This window comes from Cibotium barometz, chromosome 4 (assembly GCF_041138505.1).
Source record: "Cibotium barometz isolate CiBa-2024 chromosome 4, ASM4113850v1, whole genome shotgun sequence".
NCBI lineage: Eukaryota > Viridiplantae > Streptophyta > Polypodiopsida > Cyatheales > Cibotiaceae > Cibotium > Cibotium barometz.
In genome coordinates, this window is record NC_141049.1 from 16,702,392 (window position 1) to 16,722,627 (window position 20,236).

Consider the following 20,236-nt stretch of genomic DNA (forward strand, 5'->3'; position numbering starts at 1 on the left):
TTACAAGTTATAAAAAGCAAGTGGCGATGAAAAGTAGTACCCAAAAATAGACAAAACATGATATGCAATAAGAGAGTAACTCCAAAAATAGTTAGGGCACTACTATTTTAAGATGTGGATGAGCCCAAAAATTGGCTATTTTTGGATTAAAACATGAAAAGCGTGTAGCAACTGAAAAATGAGTAAAAGTTTGTTGCACAAAAAATAGCAAATACTTAGAATTTACCACACAAGCTGCACGTTGCCTGTTTTTTTGTTTTAAGTGCTGTTTATGTGAAATGGCATAACTTTTGATAGGAATATTAGGTTAACAAACCCATTGACTCTATAGAAAGCTTGTGACATCGTGCACACACCAAAAACTTTCTTCTATAGAATATCAAGTTTTGGTACCAATTGCATTTCTATAATACAATTCCAATTAGGATAAGGTAGGCTGGTCTAGATAGACCATCCAAGGACCTGCATAAACTTGTTATCATTGCATTTCTATAATACAATTCCAATTAGGATAAGATAGTGATGGTCTAGATCGACCATCACTAGAATTCTACAAAACATGAATAAGATATTGAATGAAACATAGAACATGCACATGAATGAAATCAACACAATTGATACTTCCCTTCTCTTTTCTTCACAATAGCAAGATCGATGATGCTCTGATACCATGTTGGAAATACACGAACACAAAGACATAGGGACATAGTGACTCAGAGAGAGAGGAGGAGGAAGAGAATTACACCATATACGCTCCCAAATGACTAGTTCATATTGATTATGAGTTTATATATATAGATGAGATCTAGTTCAAGTTAGGGTGGACATAGCTCCAACAATGGAGTCATTGATGGAGATGAAGGTGATGGCATGTATAATTCAATCATTTTTCTATTGCAGAATAGTTGGGGGTGGGGTTGCAAATAATGGAGTAAGACAAAACATCGAGCGACTCTGTTTGAGAGAGCCTAGAGTTTGAGCGATGCTTTTGAGAAAAGTTGTGTAAAACTCTATTTGCAATTGATTTTTATATATTGTCTTCACATAAACAAAAACATAGGATGATCATTGGTCCTTTTCATTCACTCATGGAAGTTTTGAATACGTACTCAATAAAGATTACTCCTCAAAATGAACAAAAGCAAGTCACTATGGGATAGATAGGGGAACAATGTTCTAGCTCAATATTCCATGTACTCAATATTCCAAACGATAAAAACATCCTTAAAACACCTTAGCCACTGTCTTCACACTTGTCATCCACAATTACACTATGAATGTGTGAATGTTCATTGCTCTGTTGATCATATCGCTTGTCTCTCACCATGCCTCTAGCCATTCCTTCCACATACATATAGGAAAAACACTACAAGGGACAAATTTCAAAGAAGAATAAGTTCATTTTGGGAAGTGAGGAATATAATGACCAAGAATATAATGATGTTAAATCAACCATTCTCTTATACCGCAATCACAAAGAAAATAAAACATTTGGGACATATCCAAACCAATACCAATCCACCAATGATATAGAATTTGGCCTTCTAGCTTAAACGAGCCGGGCATACTCCCTCGCCATCGACCAGTCGACCCCCTTAGGTCTTATCGCTTGTACCAAACCCTTTCGCTTCTCAGAGGGTATGTCTACTCATGAGGTGGGATAATTCACCGTACTAGCCTGAGCCCATAGAACTAGGCAGCATCATAATCACATGTCCACCCTCGTGGGGTGGAAATCCAATTCCCAGTGGCATAGGAGGGGTTACCCTGGACCGACTCTCGGGCTTGCTTACTGCCTCCACTTGCCGACTATGCAAACCTAGAGCAGAGTTAGCAAAGCAGGCTAGCAAAGCAGGCAAGAAGATGTACATGTAGATTAGCAATGAAACTAGCAAACATATCCATAGAAATCAAGAAAAATCTTTTCTTTTCAATAACTCATTATACTATTTCTAAAGTAATTTTTATCTAAACTTTAACTAGTAAATCAATTAAATAGATTATTACTGACAATTAATAGAGAAGTCGGGGCCATACCTCAACCCCCAAGAATGTATATAATTGAAAAACTAAAAATATATACCTTATAGAAACTATGTAGAAATCTATCGTTTATCGTTATCTTTGCTTGTTGACAAGAGCTTCAGAACTTGAAATATGAGAATGAAGAGTCTTCTAATGCCTTCTGATAGAATTGGAATCATCCGACCATTCTTGAGTTTAACCTTACTCCTACTATGAATCTTCTATCTTTCGAAGGACTATGGCAAAGTAGCCTTCTCTCGTAGGGCTACGACATACTATTCTTCCTATGGAGTAGTAGTCTCTTCCTCTGAAAGACCATAGCAAACTAGTCTTCTCTTTCAATACATTATATAAGAATGAAGGGATACATACATGTCAAGCTCTAGAATCACCTTGAGGCTACTTGCTGCCTTCTTACAGTTTCCCTGTATAGAGACCATGACAGAACCTGAAAATTATTTTGGCCATAAGTATGTGATAAAAAATCAGAATGTGGTCATATAACTAGTCAAAAGAACCCAAAGTCATCCGGTCTACAAGACAATATAAGTAGAATTGGCAACAACGTCTGTATATAGCCGCAAACGTGTCATCTTTAGAACCGTGTTGCTTTTCTATATTTTTAGTATGCATGGCCTCTAAATATGTAAGATTACTCTAAATATGACCTCCTATAACCTAAATTAGAAATTCTATTTTTGGAGATATTTATCTCTTAATAGATCTATTCTTGTCTTCTTATTTCTTTTCAAATTTTTGGAGCTAATAATTTTACTCTATCACTTTCTTAATGTTTCTAGCCTTATAGTCTCTCTCTAAGTGCACTCTCTTTCTTTCTGAAATCTATATTAAAAGAGAATCATTACATGGCTTGGGAGGGATCTTACATTCTCCCCCACTTAAAAGATTCGAGATGTTCTCATCTCACGAGTTAGGGTAATCGCTAAGTAAATCCTCCTCTCTTTACCAAAGTGGTGTCCCCACACTGGGTAGATTTTTATTTTAATCTAAACATTGTTCCTAAGATTCCCTTCTTTCATGTGTGTAGACCATTTTGTTGAGCTCCCAAAATGTCTTCATCATTCTAAAGTTAGTTGGCCTTATTATCCTAAGTTTATGCATCTATATACACTCTCATATGATATGAACCCCCCTAATCCTACCTTACAAATTCCTTATTCCATTACCCCATGTAATATGGTACTTCACAAATTGTCATGGAAAAATGTAAGGGGATTAATCCTTTAGCATTGTCTCCTAGAATACCTCTATTCATCATGTACATTACTTCACATGAATCTTGCACCAATCATCTTCTATCTACTTATAGAAACACATGTTGAATATGGGCTATCTTTAACCCATCATATGTATAATCTATATGAAAATTTATAACTTAATCTCTCGTTTATAAGCTTATCATAATCTCTATAATACTTCCTAGCACAATACCTATGTTAATCTCTAGCATACATCCTAACAATTTTTTAATTAAGCTTTAATTAAAGTATCGATGATCTCTAGCTTAAATCAAAACAATCATGACAACCACTTCCTAGTTTGGATATTCTAGGTTTTATACTGGCCTCATTCTCGTCTCTTGGATTGATATAGGCCCGTCCTATTAGGTTTCCCCTTTCCATGACTTGGGAAGAGGAGGTTCCTTGGTTAGTTAGGGAAATCTTATCTCATGTGGCCATGTTGTTTACACCTAAAGCATTTGTTCTTCATGGAAACGCTTGTTGCGTTGTCTTTATTCTTGATATATAGTTGAGGGAGAGCTCTTCTTTCTAATCTTATCTCATGTGGCCATGTTGTTTACACCTAAAGCATTTGTTCTTCATGGAAACGTGCTTGTTGCGTTGTCTTTATTCTTGATATATAGTTGAGGGAGAGCTCTTCTTTCTAATCTTATTGTCTGAAAGATTGGTCTTTCTTCTAATCTAGCCAACGATGATCTCAATAGAAAAGGGTAATTTTTCTCTTGATGACCTTGTTGTTGGCATCTATAACATCTTCTTTCTTGAAAGGCTCTAGTGATGCGATGTTTACGAGTTAGAGATCCTTCTCTCTTACCCTATTATCCCTAATTCTTGACCTTGATTTTTCTCTAGCTCATGATTCTGCTTAGCCAGGGGTGGTCTTGACATTCCTCTTGAATTAGGGGACCTCTTCTTGATTAACATGGAAGGACTGACGTCCTTCTCTCTAACCCTATTATCCCTAATTCTTGACCTTGATTTTTCTCTAGCTCATGATTCTGCTTAGCCAGGGGTGGTCTTGAAATTCCTCTTGAATTAGGGAACCTCTTCATGATTAACATGGAAGGACTGATGTCCTTCTGGACACTTTCCATATAAAGAACTTTATCATAGTCTCTGGCCATAACTGTGGCTTCTAAAATGGAGGGTGGCTTGGTAATTCTTGACTACGTTATTCAAAAGTGGATTAAGCTTCCAAAGAATCGATGGAGAAGAGTTACCTCATCCATCTCTAGAGGAAATCAGATAATTTTAGCAAAAGTTTGGTGGTATTTGAAGGTGTACTTTAATGGCATCTCATGACAACTAATTTCGATTCCAATGGTTGGATTAACAATAGCTCTTCCAACTAATCTGGTCATTCCTAACAATTTTTAAATGAGCATGGGTGAACTTTCTTTTATTGTATGCAGGTACATCAAAATACTCGTTCATGGACTCTATCCAAGCCTCTACTTCTTCTCCCAAATTCTTTCCTTCACCTTTGAATGGTTACGGTTGGGCTCCATGAAGAACTTCTTTAATGCCATTATCCAAGCTTTCTTGGCGAGACACTTTCTCTTACCTTAAAAAATATCCAAGAAGTCTGTCAAAATCAAACTCTGTTTCTTAAGGAAAGGTCTTTACTTAGTTGGTCTATATAATTTTCGTGGTATTTCCTATATGATATAATAAGTACAACACTTAACATGGTTAATTGCTTCGACACTCTCCATCCACTAATAAGTCTATTCATTTAAATTGACTCCTCTATAAAATGTGACCTCCTCATATACTATAGGAAGAGTAATACTCTCCTTAGATTGCTCTAATAAGCTTAAGCAATAATTATTTGTTTATCGTTAATGATAGTTTACTTATATCCTTGGTCGTGTGCATGTTAATGTAGAATTTCCATCATAATAAAATCATGAAATGGTAAACTTTCAAGTCTCCCTTGGTAATACTTGAGATTTTCGTTCAACTATTTATTTATTTATTTTTGGCCGTTAAGCCACCTTCCTTTCAAGAGACAACCTTCTTAGGACTTTGACCCTCCTATTCTTGTTGAATAATAAATATTTAAAACTAAAATCATACAAACTTCAAAAAAGACTAAGTATCATGAAGAAAACAATTCAAAATTTAATCTTCCCTTTCCATCTACCACAAAATTATCATCCATGAAAAGTTCAAAACTATCAAATACTTATTCTAGCTCTACATCTGAAGGCACTCAGGATTAATACACCTGAGAGCTTCATTTTTCTAGGAATTACACATCCAAAGTTAGACCCACATTTGTATGAGATGGGACCAGATGACCATCCTAGTGTAAAGCATCCAATGATGGCATTCACACGTCAACTATTCAAACCTATGTTGGTACCTTACACGGGTCTCTCCTTAATGGAGTTATAATCTTAATAATTTACAATATATAAATGAATTAGATATATTCTGAAAATTTCTCTAAACAAAGTTTCGGTCTATACTTCTAGTTATTCAGTCACATTGATTTCTTAATTAGATCACCCTATGTTTTTCCTCAAAAGGTTTCCTCCCCAATATTATTTCTCAAATTTATTGTACAAATATCCTGTATGTGCGCCTCCAAGATACAATCACAATTTCATAGAATGATTATCTCAACATGTGAGGATATTCAAACCACTTCTATGGCCAGTAGAGATGATACCATGCAATAGCCATATCTCCCTAGTTTCACACTAGAATATAGTCATTGTGGGTACTTAAAATTGTTGGAAAACGGGTGTGGTCTACAACTCCACTGGGTCCATTTTTGCAAAACACATCATATGTAAATGTTGACCTACTTTTTGGGAATATTTTAGGTAATTTAGATATTTTAATCATGCTTAGTTACTTATGCATAAGAACCATTAGTAATACCTTAATAGCTTCTTGAGGCTTTTTTTTAAATTTACTCTTATATCCTTATCTGATGATATTTATCAATCAATCCATCAGATTATCACTAGAATCACAATAAAATTTATTTCTAATAATCTTCTTATATTTCTAATAATTAAATGATAACAATGTTGAAAAAGAAGAGAAAGAATCCTAAAATAATCGTACACTACATATGCAAAGCTTGAAGAGCTACATCTAGGAAAGCTTGCACATTACATGAGTAGAAGAAATAACTTTCTATTATTATCCATAATGTGAAATATCTCCTTAAAAGAGTTACATCTTGCTAGACATAGACTAGCATCTATTCTTGACTAGCATTGTCTTAAAAATAAATTCATGAAATAGGACTATGGTTTAAACCTTATATAATCCAATTTAACCAACAAGTAAGAAGGAGTTCTTTTGTAAAGGTAAGAAAGATGAGGGAAAGGTTAGATTTCTAAATTTTAAAAAATGATATAACCTCTTGCACTCAATAATAGAGACTACACTTTTATCTTTTCTTGTGTCTCCTTCATGTTTTTTAAAGATGACACTCCTAATATTAATTAGTGCATAGATTAGGAGTAATATTTTTCATTTCTTTAATATTATCTTCATTTTGTTCTCCATAGGTTGGACACATATAGTGATAATGGTGGGAAGGAAGTTAAGGAGATGACTATGCATTAACAAGGTGAAGATTTTAACTAGGCATGTCTTAAGGGTCACTTAAAATTATGTAAGATAGCACGTGAGTTTAGTAGAAGGGGGTTTTAAATTTTGTGCAGTTACAGAAAAGTACATGCGTAAGGGGTTTTTTAATTTGAAAAGTGAAATCTTCCTTATAGAAGGGGTGTTTTAATTATGAAAAGGGTTATATCTAAACCTCAAAAATATGTAAGTAGGGAGTTTTATAAATAGCCCTCGACGCAGGTGCCATATAGGGTTTTCATGTATTGACCCCCCTCAGCACTAACCCAAGCTCATAATAGTATATTCAAGTATATTAATTTAGTATTAGATTTTATTTAAATATTCAATTGTTAAAAAGCGTTCTAATTACATATCCTTTGATTTTCTCGAACTCTAACACTAGTCTTGTAGTTGAGCCACAAAACTGGCTTTAAGCCACAAATGTGGCTCAAGTTGGATTAGGTTGGTTATAAATTTTACAAATGAAGTCAAAATGTTTTGAAACTAATCAATTGTATGCAAATGGTATACCTTGTAATTTGGGAATGATTTTTGACTAAAGTTTAGTTCATTTCAAAATTGGGTATTTCTCAAAAGTAAAAAAAAAGTGGCTCAAATATTTGTCATGATAGATAACTTTGAGAGGATGAAATAGTTGTTAGATTTTATCTTATTGATGTCATGTTTATATGGATGAGTTTCGTACATATAGTATAATCTTTCATAAAATTTGTGGCGTGCTAAAAAATTCTTTAAAAACTTTATGGGTAAGAAGACTTAAATAGAATAATTTCTTTCAAAAACATTCCTAATTGGCAGCTCTAAAAGAAAAGACTTTTCAAACAATTTTTGTTCCTTGATATTTTTTTAAACTACTACCTTGTGTTAGTTGGTACAAATCGTAAAGGAATCTAGTTGAAATTTTATCACTAGAGAACAACAGTTTTTGCAAGTCTCTAAAAGTCACAAAAATGCCTTTTTACTATAAGACAAGAGTTAAATTAACAAATCATCAACACAATTATATTCATATTTGTGCTCCTCTCCTTTTGGATTTTGGCCCACGTTCGTATATAAACACCATATTATATAATTTGGAAAAAATCCCATTCCCATTTAAAAAATGGAATCATGGCAAACTTTTTCAAAATTGTGTCAAAACCCTGTCATGTGACATATCTTTGGAAAGATCTTAAAGAATAGAATCTAGATCTGCAATCTTTGATAAATTTGGATTTGTAATGTTTAAGATATAATCAAAATTAAATGGATTGAGTGATTCCAAAAATATGAGAATTTTTTCAAATTATCTAATATTGACTTTATATATATATATATATATATATATATATATATATAGAGAGAGAGAGAGAGAGAGAGAGAGAGAGAGAGACATATATATATATATATATATATATATATATATATATATATATATATATATATATATATATCCCTCTCTCTCTAAATGATACATAAATTTTCAAAGAAGAGTGGTTAACCTTTCCATCATGGTCTTTTTGAAGAGGAAGAGTAGATTATGAAGAATGCATTTACTTATCACTCAAATAGCATATCTTACCATACAAGCCCACTAATGAGAAAAACCTAAAAGCAATAACTATTTAAACTTTGGAGGCAGCTATTTTTCTTAGTGAAAAATCCCAAACTAACCTAAAATGAATGCTTTATCCTTGCCTTTGGCAAGCCAAACACGAAGGTAATTACTAATGTCTCTACCTAAAGTTGAGGCAATGGACACTGATGACCCGCTTGGGAGATAGGCCCCATCAATGTTTGAAAAAAACAACATTAAAATCAAGCTTGCTATTTGATGTGCCCACCATCCTAGTGTATAGAAAGAACTCGTGTTGTATAATGTAGTTTGCACTCTTGAGATCCAAAAACTACTTGCAAAAATTAAATCTGAAGGTTTACTATTTGAGAATTCTAAGATTTAGGGTGCTTTAGGTATAGATACCTTTAAAGTATTATAAATTTACCAGAAGTAGTATTTGAGAACTCTAATATTTAGGGTGGTTTTAGTTCTAGATACCTTCAAAGTATTTTAGATTTACCAAAAGTACCACAGTCTTTATTTATAAAGGTTTTCACCATTTTGCAGAGAATTCTTATCGCACACTCCATCATGTTGAACCATAAAAGTCTTGTAAAAAAACAAAGTACCCTCATCATCCATGTGATCAGCATACCAATTCCGAAAAAGCCTCAAATTTATATACAATATACCCGTAACAATTTTGTTTTACTTGCCAAATTTTTTTAAATATTTCTAAAATTCTACAAAATGTAAGGCATTTGAGTTATATTTTATAAGGGTCCAAGTTTTATGGGAACATTACTGGTTAGGGCCATCCCAATTCAACACATAACTCCACTTGTGACTCCACTGCGTACAATAGTAGCATCACTCTATGCAGAGGATTCCTGACTCCACTTCGTCCATTCTGCTGTACATTTTTATTGACCAAAATTTACGAAAATTGTTTGTAATCCTTAGTTTAAAGGGAAAAAAATCCAAAAAAACTTGCATATATAGGAGATGCATTGTTTACTACTCTCTGATGCTGATAAATCACTGCACCACCACAGAGAGGACAAGAGGTGCATGACGGAGCAATTCACAATTAGTGCAAGAGAGTAGTAAAGGTGATAGAGTTTTCTAGACACAACTCGCCTTCTATAAAACAACATTCATCTCTTCCTTCTCCTCAGTAATTCTCACACATGAGAGCGCGCGCCCCTATCTTTGTGATGTCTCTCTTACACACACCCAACAATGCACCAAGCATATGGGTGGACGTAAAGATCTTGCCCCCATAATAGTTACATTCCCCAAGTGTAGGATATACACTGTCAGCGTCTCAATGCTCACAGGAAGCTTGCAAACTCTATACAATCAATGTACCCATTAAAAAAAAAACTTGTGAAAAATGTTTTTCTAGTAAGAACAGTGGATCCGGATCCTAGTGGTGGGCAGGGCGATCACGATTCACATAACCCACACGTGACTCCACTACGTATTACAATACCATCCACTACGTACTAAAGTAGCATCCACTGACTCCCCACTACCTCCTATTACCATCGACTCCACAGCTTGCCTTCTATATAAAACGGCAGGCCTCTCTAATTCCTTCTCATCTCATCAGTATTTCACGAGACAAGTAATTCACAAGACAATGGATGGACGTAAAGCTCTTGTGATAGTTACACTGCTGGTGATCGGCTTTTGTTGCGCCGAATCAACAGGCCGGCACCTAGGTACGACGTACTAATAATAATAATAATAATGCACAATATTCCTCAAGCGTAGGATATACATGTATAAACACCCACGACTGGCTGCATGATGCAGACAATTCGGCTAAGGTATCAACCGACGCCGACGGCGCATTGCGGACAGCAGGCTCGTGCTTAAACAGTGGTGATTACTGCCTCAACGATTGGAGAAACTGCTGCGGTAATTGCGGTTGCTTGGTCGCCTGGTGCTATGGCAAGACCTGCTAAAGGAAGCAAAGTGAGTATATGCACTCACCTCACACTATAACCCTCTGTGTAGAGAGTGAGTACTGGAGAGATGCGCGCCGTCTGTGTAGAAAGTGTACACTGTGAAGGCCCTTCTCATCCTCTTGATACTTTTGCTTATGTTGCTAATTCATCCTCTCATGAGATATGTTCCTTGTTGTGGTTTCTTACATACGTAGGCCACGTTGGAATGCGAGACGATGGTTAAACATCTCTAAACCCATCACATTCCTCCGAGCGTTGCTTCAGCGAATAAAATAATGAATGGATGCATAAAAGGTATCCAAGGGAAATGGTCTTGTAGACATTGTTATGCCCATGGGGATATTAATGTTCTTCCATTTCTTCTTGATATATTCTCTCTCTCTCTCTCTCTCTCTCTCTCTCTCTCTCTCTTTAACACGTTGTTTGTGCCATGTCACACGTTATTCTCTTGAGTCTTGATAGCTTGTAATGTATAGTATAGATAACATCATATTCGTGTGAGTCCATGTGTGCAATATTTTTTTTTGATTTGTGCAACTCTTTATGCAATACGAACATCCTAGGCTCTAGAGGCCAGATGTCCCAATTGTTTTTGTTTCTAAAGCAATCATACAAATAAAATCTAACCAATATGTTTCTTTCTCACACGATATTATAACCTGCATGTCACATCATCTCATCTTCGGCATGTGTTTGATTATACTCTCACCATGGCAGTATAAAAGTGTATGTGCTTATGGGAGTACTTGTATAAAACTGTGAGACAAATCACAAATAAGTTCTCAACATGAAGAGTTTCCCTTTTTCATGAAGTTACATATCGTGTGTTTAATCAAACCCTTAGCAAGGAACACAAAATCTTGTGGCAAACATTTTCACACAAACAGTTGCTATTCTTATTAAAGTCACAAAATATGTACATAGCTGTAGGTGTTTTCACATGAAGAGTTACAATTTTTTTGTGAAATCACATAATATGTACATACATTGCAGGTTTTTAACTTGGAAAAAAAGAGGGAAATCCTGTATAGAACACTTAGTAGCCAAAAATTGGAAAAAAGGGTGTCTTCAAAATCCTAAGTAGTATAAAAACTTTGTGGCATATTGTACATAATGTTTTCAGACAAAACATTACTATACTCACTACTATAGGATGACCCATTTCTGACACTTGGTGTATCGACAGTTTATGCGCCATCGAAATACCCGTCGATATAAATGTCGAAACAACCATCGAAATAAGCGTCGAAATAAGGGTCGGAAATAAGCATCGAAAAAAGTGTCAAAATTTATTTATTTTTTATTTTTTTTTTAGAATTCTTAAAAATATTAGGTGTGCAAAAAAAAAGAAAACATTGATAAAAACCAAGTATTTCTTGGTAAATAAAATTGAAATAAGATGTTATAGCTCATCATCGACTCTCTCATCCTCAACTAGATCCATGGCTCCAAATACATCTATTTCGAGAAATACCTCTCCATCTGCATCTTTGTTCAATAGGTGTAGCCTCCAGATTGTCCTCTTCTATTTCAGGAAGTAGAGGTGGTTATGTTGTTCTTCTATCTCTTCTTTGAATTTCAGATTAGTTATTGTGTTTGCTTCTAGTTCAAGTGCTAGTAATTGTTGAATTACTATACATACCTTCATTTGATCCTTCTTCTAGTTGTTAAACTCGATCAATATCTGTTTCTTGTGCTTCTTGAGTGGGTTCCTCAACCTCTACTTCATCTGAAATTTCCATATCTTCAAATATTTGTTTACTGCATGGATCAATTTGGATTACAAACAACCACCTATGATCTCTCGGGTCCACCTTGAAGACAACCTGCTCACAATGCTTTGGTAGCACAAATATATCTCTTTGGTTTATCCATATCTTTGTGGAGTCTACTTGAACAAATCTGCTCTTATCTCTACGCATGGTTTCTTGTGGTCCTTGAACCACTTCACATCAAAAACGAACATAGAAAACTTTTTGAACGCAACCTTGATAATGTCTGGTATCATTCCATAGTAATCAAGCATGCCAACTTCATAACTTATATCACTTGCACTTGAACAACTTTCTTGCATGAAATTTGCTTTGACACTGCAATCAAATGTTGTTCTCTTTCTTATCTATTTTCTCCACTCGAAAGTGATAACCACGTGACCAAAGTGCACCAAATTTGCGATACTACAAGCAAAAAAAGATCATGAAATTGTATCAAAAACAAAAAGTTATACAAGACTATGTCTTACGGTTTCTTGTGTACATATAAAAACTCACTTGCATGGTAATCACAACCATATGTAAGCTCCTCCTCCTCCTTGTCGCTTATAACCTCACCACTCTATTTTGCTTATTGTATGGTTTGTTGAAGCCATCTACTAGAAGGAAATTCTAGAGGTCGAGCAAGTGAATCTGGGTATGGCAATGCTCTAGTTGTTCGACTCTTTCTAAAATTCAAACGATCTCGGCCTCTTTCCCTCTTTTCTAGGCTATATCTCTTGATCCATTTCTCCATAGCACTTGTCTTGAGGATGCAAAATTTATTAATCTTCTCTAGATTGCCATATCCATTATTCTCTAAAGCCCTTCTCCTTGAGGCTCTTTCCCAAAACGAGCCGATCATCCTCTTCTTATGTCCACAATCGTGGCATATCAAGGTCTGACGTACTAAGAAATTATGTTATGTATACAAGAGATTCTTGAGCAAGCCATCCCATTGCCATACTGCCCTCAGGTCAAGCTTTTTGACAAACAAAACCTTTCAGTGCCTTCATAAATCTCTTGAGGAAAAACATCCATCGACTATGAACAATACCTGTTATAGCAACCTCGTCAACCACATGAATGAGTAGGTGCAATTGAATGGTTAAGAAACTCGTTGGAAAGAATTTATCTGCCATTGTAACTGCTTCAATGAGTTTAGATGAGACGAGCTGCTTCCAACGTATTTCTTATAATCTCCTTCCTTAATATGCATCGTACCACTACACTAATCTTTTATATCGTCGCTCTTATGTCTTCGCTAAGGTAATCCTTAATGGCTATTGGCATCACAAACTATAAGGTTTTGTGCCACTCATGAGACTTCAAGTGTAAGATTCCTCCCCCAACCCCTTTTTGATGTCTAGTATCTTCCCCTGTAATCAACCCTCTTCATAAATATAAAGATCCTGTTGCTAACTATTTTAGCCTAGAGAGAGAAAAATTATTCTAGAAAGAGAATATTCAGATTTTGAATATTTTTGGATAGAAAAATATCTCTTATAATTCAGATGAGTTCCCCTGAAACAGAAATTCAAAAAGAATTTTCCAATGTGCAATTGGAATTAATTGGAAATAGGTATAAAGAACCTTAGTCTAAGGGTTTAGATTTTCAGAAATCTTTAGACTATGGTCCAATTAAGGTTCCTATGGGCCAATAGCATCAATCCATGTGTAGGGAAGAGATAAATCCAAATTTGTAAAAAGAAGATACCCAAAAATGAGTAAATGCTCACATAAGGTGAAGAGTTGAAAATGTACAAGGTTTATTAGTAAAAAACTATGAGCAATATTAAAAATATGAGATATTTTGGGTATCCAAAAATGAGTAAATGCTCACATAAGATGAAGAGTTGAAAATGTACAAGGTTTATTAGTAAAAAACTATGAGCAATATTAAAATGATTCCATTATGACACATATGTAAGGAAGGGGAATTCTTTAAAGGAGGTGCATATTTCACATAAGATGAAGAGTTGAAAATGTACAAGGTTTATTAGTAAAAAAACTATGAGCAATATTAAAATGATTCCATTATGACACATATGTAAGGAAGGGGAGTTCTTTAAAGGAGGTGCATATTTCACATGCTTGAATGAGTTTTAAACTCATAAAAATTGAGATATTTCATCTCTCCTCTCTCCTCATTCAAGTCTAGTTCCAAAAAGTTAGCTTAACTGACCTAAAAATGGTCAAATATTGACCAAACTGATTTAGAAAATTCTAGAATCAGTTTGTTTGGTTAGGAGCTCAATTTTTCCTATAAATAGAAGCCTCCCCCTTGTTGAAAAATAGATAGTGTTTATGCATCGTTACTCTACTCCACCTAAGCCAAGAACTGTGAATTCATTTAATAATTCACTAGTTTTTGGAGCTTCCCTCTTTCTTCAATCCCCATTAGTGGCTCCATCAACATACTTAACCAATTGATTGGTTGGGGGCCTCTACCGTGAACAAAGAATCAAGCAAGTTGTAAGGTAATTAGTGAATATTGATCTTTCTATAATTTCTCAATGTTTCTCTCTTCTCAACCCCTCTCAAGCTTGAGAAGTTTAATTGGTATGGTTTTTTTTTAAATGCTATTGAAGTTTGAATAGTAGTGAAGAGTTACACAATGCTATTGAAGTTAATTTTTATTTATGTTTAAATTCTAATGATTTTTATGTAAATTCTCTCTCTCACTCAAGAAATGGTCATACTCATGACCCATTCTCAATCCAAATCAAGCTTTTCATAAAGCTTTTCCTTAACCCAAGATTAAGCTATGCTTGAGGCCAAATTAATGGCTTTTTCTTATGCTTTTAGTTTATTTATATTGATGATTCAATCCATTATGGATTAAGGATCCAATTAGAGAATCATTTTAATTATTTCCTTAATGATAAGCTTTATCCCTTAGAAAAATTGAGATTTATCAGTCATAGCAGCGGAGCTATGGCAAAATTTTTATAAAAATTATGCATAAAAAATTTTCATTCAAAGCATAAAAAGAGGACTTCCTACCATATTCTAGGAATCATCATCCTAGATTAATTGAAAGAATTTCATTATAATCATGGAAAAATTGAATTTTAATATTATGCATAAAGGATAAATTTTTATATCAAAAGTGTTATTTTTATCATTTTTATTTTCATGCATAGAAGTATGCATAATGGATAAATTTTTATATCAAAAGTGTTACTTTTATCATTTTTATTTCATGTATAGAAGTATGCACAAAAGAAAAAATTTTATATCAAAAGTGTTACTTTTATCATTTTTAATTTTCATGCATAGAAGTATGCATAAAAGAAAAATTTTTATATCAAAAGTGTTACTTTTATCATTTTTAATTTTCATGCATAGAAGTATGCATAAAGGAAAATTTTTATATCAAAAGTGTTACTTTTATCATTTTTAATTTTCATGCATAGAAGTATGCATAAAGGAAAATTTTTATATAAAAGTGTGACTTTTATCATAATTGAATTTCATGCATAGAGGTATGCATAAAAGTTGATTATTTTATTATAAAAGTGTTACTTTTATCATAATTGGATTTCATGTATGGAGGTATGCATAAAAGATATTCTTTTTATACTAAAAGTGTGATTTTCATCATAAATGGATTTTATGCATAACTTAGATGCATAAGAGAAATTCTTTTATTCTAAAAGTGTAATTCCTACCAAATTGACTTTATGCATAAGAAGATGCATAAAAAAAAATAATTTTTAATTCAAAAGTGTCATTCTCATCTAAATTGAATTTATGCATAGGAAGATGCATAAAAGATTGAATTTTAATTCAAAAGTGTCATTTTCATGAATTTATGCATAGGAAGATGCATAAAAGATTGATTTTTCTTCGGAAGTATTAATCTCCTTAAATGGAATTTATGCATAAGTAAATGTGTAAAGAAATCTTATATCAAATATAAGAATTCTCTTGTATTCTATAAATAAGATATGAGATGTGATAGGATGTGATAAGAGGTGTATAAGAGGTGATAAGAGGTGATAAGATGAATTAAGATGTGATAAGATGTGTATGGGATGAGGTAAGAAGTGTATGTGATAGAATAGGATGTATATGGGTTGTGATAGGGCAAGAATGGATGTGATGTAAAAGATTAGATGTGAAGACATATGGGGTTACATGAATGGGAATGTGGAAATGGATGTATGTATGTGGATGTGTGGATGTGGAGATGGGAGTATGGATGTATGAATGTGAAAGTGGATGTATGAATGTGAAAATGGATGTATGCATGAAGATGTATATGCATAGATGTGAATGTGGATGTAGATGTGGATGTATAGATGTGAATGGGAATGTGGATGTGGATGTATGTATGTATGTGGATGTAGATGTGAATGTATAGATGTGAATGGGAATGTGGATGTGGATGTATATGAATGTGGATGTAGATGTGGATGTATAGATGTGAATGGGAATGTGGATGTGGATGTATGTATGTATGTGGATGTAGATGTGGATGTATAGATGTGAATGGGAATGTGGATGTGGATGTATGTATGTATGTGGATGTGGATATATGTATGTATGTGGATGTGGATGTATGAATGAGGACGTGATAATGGATGTATGCATGTAGATGTGGATATATGGATGTGAATATGAATGTGGATGTGGATGTGGATGTATGGATGTGGATATGGATGTGTATGTATGAATGTAGATAAGGGATGAGGATGTATAAATGAGGATGTGAAAATGGAGGTATGCATGTAGATGTGGATGTATGGATGTGGATGTGGATGTATAAATGAGGATGTGAAAATGGAGGTATGCATGTAGATGTGGATGTATGGATGTGAATATGGATGTGGATGTGGATGTATAAATGAGGATGTGAATATGGATGTGAATGTGAATGTGGATGTGAATGTGGATGTATGGATGTGGATATGGATGTGTATGTATGAATGTGGATATGGGATGTGGATGTATAAATGAGGATGTGAAAATGGATGTATCCATGTAAATGTGGATGTATGAATGTGAATGTGAATTAATGTGTCGTCGATATGAGGAAATGGATGAGAATGAGTACACATTGAATGGAATGTGGAATAAGTAATGTGGACTAAGGAGTGATAATGTGGAAAGACAAGAGTTTGATTTAGAAACTGTATTTTGTGACTGTTTGTAAATGACTGTTTTATGTCAAGAATGCTGGGGAAGCATTTTGACCATCTTGTGGATTAAGGTCATGAAGACCTAACTGTTAAAGTTGCAACTGCTGACGGAGAGTCAATGGAGGACGTCTCGCGTAGCAAGGTCGACCGAGGTCTTGACCAGCCTCGGTTCGATTTAAATGGTGAGCTTCCGGTACGGTGGATGAGGGACCAAGGAAGCGGCCTATGAGTGAAGCGCTAGGTCACCTGCGAAGAATCCTAGAGGGTGCTGACCATACGGTGCTCGGGCTCTGGGTCGCCCAGGATACCCACGCGTGCGTCGAGGAAGATATTGGAACAAGGAGTAAGAGTTGTTTTCTGGAACCGGGCATGGATCTGGTTGACTGACCTTGCTGGTCCTCAACGGATGAGTCCATGGCTCTTTTATATGGATCTGTTGGTTGATCTTGCTGATCTTCAACGAGAGTCCATCTTGATAAGTGATTATATTGTTGAGTATTATGGGCTAGGAACTATTGAAACGGCCCCTGTGTGGACAGGTGGTGAGCGTTCTAGTTGCCAATGATGCCATAGATACTCTGATGAAGGAATGATGGGAAATTATGAATCAACTGGATAATTTGGGAGATTGTGATCAGTGGTACTATGGTTTCATTAAAGGATTGTTTTAAAGTTAGCTGATGCTAAGAAAAAGGCAATTTTCATATTGGGTGCGTAAGTGGTGTGGCTAGTTTTATGTTTGCATGAAATTCCGGCTAGGGGGCCTTGGAACTCTTTTCCTTGGTACCCGGGACAAAACCTAACCAAATTCCAAATTGGATCCCATCACTACAGTGGTTGGGCGGTTGGCTAACCCATGGGATCGGATGGGGTTAGGCTGGACTGATGGATCCGTAAATCGAGACTCAATTTGTGTTATTACGATAGATAAAGTAAATCCCGGATAGTAATTGTTCTATGGATAGGAATCAACGGCTGTGCCTCCTTGGTGGGGAAAAAAGCGTTGATCCCAATGATCCAAGTGCAAGTTTCTTCCTTGATCTGACCAAGTATCTTTATAGATGCAGTCGGATCTGTTTGATCAGTAAGAGTTTTGACTACGTTAGAGTAAAAATTATCCTGGTGGAATCGCCCGTGCTTTTCGGATAAGGGAAGTTTTTCCGGGTCTGGTTTTGGAAAAACCGACGGATTAGTCTTTTGTCCGGATATCCGTGGACGAGGCCCCGAGTGTGGGACCCTGCCTCGCGCAAGAAGTGCTACTTCCGCTGCTAGTACCCCGAATCCGTTGCGCGGTGGGAACAGGGATCTCACAGTTGGTATCAGAGCGTTTGGCTAATAAAGATCAACTGAGAAGACAATTATGTCAAAAATTTATCAAGAAGCACAAAAAGGTTGTAATTGTGTGATATAATTCATACAATTTGATATTCAAATTGAAATTCGTAATTTGGTAATTGGGTCTTCAGGTAGAAGTACCGCAATTATATAGAATCCCTGTCTTGCTTGAGGCCTAGACATGATGGTATTTACCTTATAATTCCAAGGGCCGTGACTACCGTATATACCGAGAGTATAACTGCAGCTCTTTACTGACAGTATATACGAGTAAATCTAAGACTTGAAATTATAAGCGTTAATGCTATCCAGATGATGAATTCGAATGTGGTTGATATGATTTTTAATTCTGTTTGAGAATTGATGAATTGAATTGGATTCTGATTGAAAATTCTGATTGAAAAATGATGATTTCTGAAATTAGTTGAAATATAAAAATCTGAACAAAACCACAATGAGGATGAATGGGACGAGTCCCAGTGATGATATTCATAACTGGAATGATGATAATGAATTCAGCAAATCACTATGAGATTAGTGGGTTGTGCTGTCAAATTGTTACTGTTAACACTTGATCAGTAGATCAAGTTAAGGGATGACAAATTGAGAACTTGCTTGACTGAAATTCCCGTGGAGGAATGTTCAGAAGGAAATTTTTCGGTCTAATGGACCATTATCATGTTAAAGATATGAATGATATGATCTGAATATTAATGATGAGTTCTATATAAGGGATATTTATCCCAGTGTTCTGCTGGGTTGACCAGAATATAAGGAACCCCAAAATAAAATTGGATGTTAAGAAAAAGAGTTGTCCTCTACCTTGCAAGATGAGGACATCTCGCACTTTTTAAGTGGGGTAGAATGTAAGATTCCTCCCCAGCCTTCGAGGTATACAGGAGTAAGAATCTCCCTTTCTGATCTTATAATTATTCCCTCTCTAAAATAAAAGAAAGTTCTGTTTAACAAAGGAAGACCCTTTTCTTAGAATACTTCTCAAGAGTCTCACCTATTTTAAGGATTCAGAACAATGAGTTCAGAAGTGATAATCGATGTTTTGGATATCAAGGTTTTGGTCTCATTCGAGTACGGCACAAAAGAAGTTCTTTATCTATTGGGGAGTTTAAGAAGTTATCCCCCAGATATTGTGAGCCTTATCTGACTTCAAAGAAAGTAAGTGACTTAGCTTACGAACTTCTTTTATCTCCTCATCTCAAAGTTCTTAATGCCTTCTATAGAAAATTGTGCCAAACCCAAATCATGGAAAGACGGTAAAACTTCAGTGGCAAGCTACCGTTGGCTTCTAAGTTACGCTAGCTCCTTCCTTTATATAAGTCGTAACTTTTACTTGTCGCTCACAATAATCTTACTCCCATCGATCTCCTTTCTTCCTAATCTCCTTCATGGCTTGGCAACAAGAATTAGTTTTATCCATAATGATTCCTCACCTTCAAGACGCAAGTGAGTCTGTGAAGAAGGATTTTATAGAACAGTATGAGCGCTCACTTTTCCCTCACTTGGGAACTTTTGTAGCGCAGACAAAATGGCGGACCTATCAAGACATAACTAGGGTAACACCCTGGGGTCA

At 35.1% G+C, this 20,236-nt stretch overlaps 1 long non-coding RNA gene across 1 annotated transcript; it reads left to right on the forward strand.

Annotated features, from left to right (window-relative positions):
* The first annotated feature begins 10,006 nt into the window (after positions 1-10,006).
* Positions 10,007-10,782, forward strand: LOC147638968 (uncharacterized). The gene is made up of 3 exons (XR_015264016.1): positions 10,007-10,166; positions 10,261-10,422; positions 10,610-10,782. It is a non-coding gene; the product is annotated as an uncharacterized LOC147638968 (long non-coding RNA).
* Positions 10,783-20,236: the final 9,454 nt, after the last annotated feature.